This window comes from Cyprinus carpio, chromosome B18 (assembly GCF_018340385.1).
Source record: "Cyprinus carpio isolate SPL01 chromosome B18, ASM1834038v1, whole genome shotgun sequence".
NCBI classification, from domain to species: domain Eukaryota; kingdom Metazoa; phylum Chordata; class Actinopteri; order Cypriniformes; family Cyprinidae; genus Cyprinus; species Cyprinus carpio.
The window spans coordinates 23,426,505-23,430,598 of record NC_056614.1 but is presented as its reverse complement, the minus strand read 5'-3'; positions in this window follow the sequence as shown (position 1 = coordinate 23,430,598).

Below are 4,094 nucleotides of genomic sequence, written 5' to 3'. Positions count from 1 at the left end.
ACATGGCATTTTCACTGTCCCACGAGATGAAAATGAATAGGCCTATAATTAATATTGACATTTATCGTGATAATTATCAATATCTACTGATATGAAAAAAAAATTGTCGTTGATTTTTCACTGTTTTTGGAGATGAATTTTTAGGCCATAATGAGTTAATTTTTTAATTTTATTTTGATTTTTAAGTTTTTTTTCTGGAGCATCACACACACACACACACACACACACACACACACACACACACATATATATATATATAATGAAATGCATATATTTTTTTTAAATATTCAAGAGATACAGTAGAATGTTGTGTTAAAATATGAATTAAATTAAATTAATTCATGTGTTTTGTGCATAAAATACAATATTTATTCAATATTGAAATCTTGTCTGGCTGTTGGTAGGATTTAACTTAAAACACTGGTCTTTTTTATTCAAGTATATTTGTACATAGGAACATGAGACTTTTGTAGGAATGCTGGTTCTCGAGGGAAATATCATTTCAAGCGTATTAAGCTTATGTCAGGCCTTTAACTATGTGTCATGATATAAAAATATAATTGTGCTGTCAGGTGTGACATAGTGGCTTATTGTAAAGGTCAGAGACAATAACAGAAGTGTGTGTTTGGTTTTATAGAGCTCACGGTGTCCTGTGCTCTTTTAAAGAGGATTTTGAAGAGTATTAACTGTTGAGTTCATGTTGATGAGAGTCAGTCACAGATGAGACTCCAGGGCTGATGCTCCTGTGTTTTTTTTTTACAGTTAAACTTTGGCCTTAGTGTGATTTTTGGAGCAATGCGAGTGTCTAAATTTTATATCAGCACTAAATGAGTATTTTCGATTGTTGTTTCGCATGATTGTGTTTTTATAGCTTAGCAGCATAAAGGTCAAGTTTGTTTTTATGTCAGTGTGTTCAGAGGTCTGTATGTTTAAGAGCTTTGGATGTTTATTGCACATGTCTCATAAATGATGTCATTAACTTAGGTGTCTCATTATTTGGAAAACGTTATTTTATTACTTTAATTTACTAAATGCATTTTGTAAAAATATATTATTTATATAAAATATTAAATTTTTTTGTGTATTTGCTTTACTCTTTATTACTCTTGTGATGTGATTGTAAATGATTTTCAGAACACATACTGTGTATGTAACACTCTCGTTTTCATGCAATATAAATAATTAGCATTAGCCCTTAAACTGGTTTGGTTTTTGCAGACGCCTCCTGAGCTGGAGTGAGTGTGTGTGTGTGTGTGTGTTGTTCTGCGTCATGGGTCAGACAGCAACAGGATACGCTTGCATTCATGCCTCAGTTCTCTCAGACAGAGCTGCCTGCTTGTGTGTGTAAGTGTATATTTGTGTGTCTGTCCAAGTGTCTCTCCTCTCTTCATTATTATACATAATACGAAACTCAGCACAGTTTTACTATAATCCTATTAAAATAATATTGTAGAATTCAAATGGTGTATTGTTCCTGATTAAATTCAGGTGAGAGCTAGATTCATCTCTGACCATCTAAATCAGATCAATTTTTCCAGTTCATTCCAGATATAGAGCATTTCATTTTTAAACCATAGATGCACACATCTTACATATTTTCAAACACTATTTGATGTTACATTAAAATCTAGTATAAAAGGTAATAAAAATTGACACCACCCTTTCACAAGAATGTACATCAATTTGATTCTTTATGCTGCATTTAAAAATTGATACAAAAGAATGTTAAATTTAAATAATATAAATAATTTTTATGTTGATGATTTTGAAACAAATATTGAACCATTGTTACCAAAGTTAACTATCTATCTATCTATCTATCTATCTATCTATCTATCTATCTATCTATCTATATATATATATAATTTTTTTTGCAGAAAATAGAAGTCTATAAATAATAACTATATTTATTTATTCCAATTTAGACTGAAATTTGGAACCATGCTAACTTATTCTAGTGTAAGTATTTTTATTTAAATTTAAATTTTTATTATTTTTAATGTATATGTTTATTACTAGAAAATAAAATCACACAAATAAAGTTTTTAAAATGTATTTACACAGTCCTTAATTTTGGTTACAGGTTACAAAATTGCAAAACTCATATAAAATGAATACTCATATTTCGTTTGACCCCCTGAAGTAGATTATTATTTTTGAGTTTGAGGGTACTATTTTGAACCCTGTACCCTGAAAGTACCTCTAAATCCAACACAATTTCAAACCTGAACACAATATAGAGTCTCTGTTTGCTGTCAAAAGCTCTTTTACAGAGTCACTGAGAGGCTAAAATGACAAAAGTGTTTTACTGGAACAAGACAGCAGTCTGTTGCACACAGTTACTGTACTGTATTGTACTACCCTCCCTCTCTGTTCACTCGTCCAATCTCAGCCCATCAGGTGCCCTGAAAGATGAATCAACCAATCACATCTGTGCACTTATGAGATGTTACAATGGTCAAGGTCTTTATTTCAACTTCTTATCCAAACACTGCTTCACAAGGTTTCATAATGTAGTGCTAACAGCCCTTTGGAGTCAAGTCTTTTGATTAAATATGTGTGTGAGTGTGTTTTAAATCTCCATAACTCTAGTGTTCAGCAGATTTTAAGGCACTAGGAGTGTGTGTTGGTCTGGTAAAAGTCTTTTTCAGTGACAGTTTCCCTTTGCTTCCATCTGCTGGAGCAACACATTTATGTTCACTCAATGCTTTGACACTGAGCCTGTGTCCCAATTCATATTATTCATCCTAAATTCTATGATATATGATATTAGTCCGTTTCAATACTATTTAGAGCAGATAGGGTGGTGGATAGTAAGCACATTGGGACGCAGGGATAGTCTGCATTTGGAATTGCATGGTATCACACTACTCATACTATTTAGTAAGAGCAGCATGCTATATCAGACTAGACCTGTGAAAAGTACAGCATCAAGTATAGTGTTTGAAATACTGCTACTTCTGTAGCATATAGTGTGTATGTATACATATATATATATATATATATATATTGTTTGAAATACTGCTACTTCTATATATATAGATATATATATATATATATATAATAAACACACACATAGCTATTTTATAAGAGAGCCTACAGTACAACTTACTGAAATGTCTCATGAAAGAAGTCTCTTCTGCTCATCAAGCCTGCATTTATTTGATCAAAAATACAGAAAAAACAGTAATATTGTGAAATATTATTACAACTTAAAATAATAGTTTTCTATTTGAATATACTTAAAAAACATAATTTATTCCTGTGATGCAAAGCTGAATTTTCAGCATCATTACTCCAGCCTTCAGTGTCACATGTTAACATCCAGTCTATCACATGATCATTTAGAAATCATTCTAATATTCTGATTTATTATGAGTGTTGGAAACAGTTCTGCTGTCTAATATATTTGATGAATAAAAGTTTAAAAAGAACTGCATTTATAAAAAAAAAAAAAAAAAAAATCTAATAATATATATTCTGAATAATATATTTTCTTTACTATCACTTTTTTATCATTTAACACATCCTTGCTGAATAAAAGTATTGATTTTATTTTAAAAAAAAGAAAGAGAAAAAAAATTAACTGATGTGTATATTGGTTATTTTTTTTTTTTTTTTTTTTAAATTACTGACCAGTAAATGTATTACTGTTATTACAAATGTTTCGCAACTTTGCTAAAATATTTATGATGTTTGAAAAACATAGCTTCTTTTTTTTTTTTTTTTTTTTTTTTACTTTTTATTTACCTTTAAAGTAGAATAAATTTTTATTTTTGTCAAATAAATGCAGGCTTGATGAGCAGAAGAAACTTCTTTAATATTAATTTTTCCAAACTTTTGACCTGTACTGTATATATATATATATATATATATATATATGTGTGTGTGTGTGTGTGTGTGTGTGTGTGTGTGTGTTTTCTTTAAATGCATGAATGGATGATATTCTACTTTAGCCTAAATGTGTAGTATAGCAAACTTCACTGTCCTGTATCCTACAATAAAATGTGCTATACTTTTTTTTTCATGACTCATTTGACTGAACTTCTAAAAGTAAACTCATTTTTACACAAACATAGGCTTAAAATCCAAAA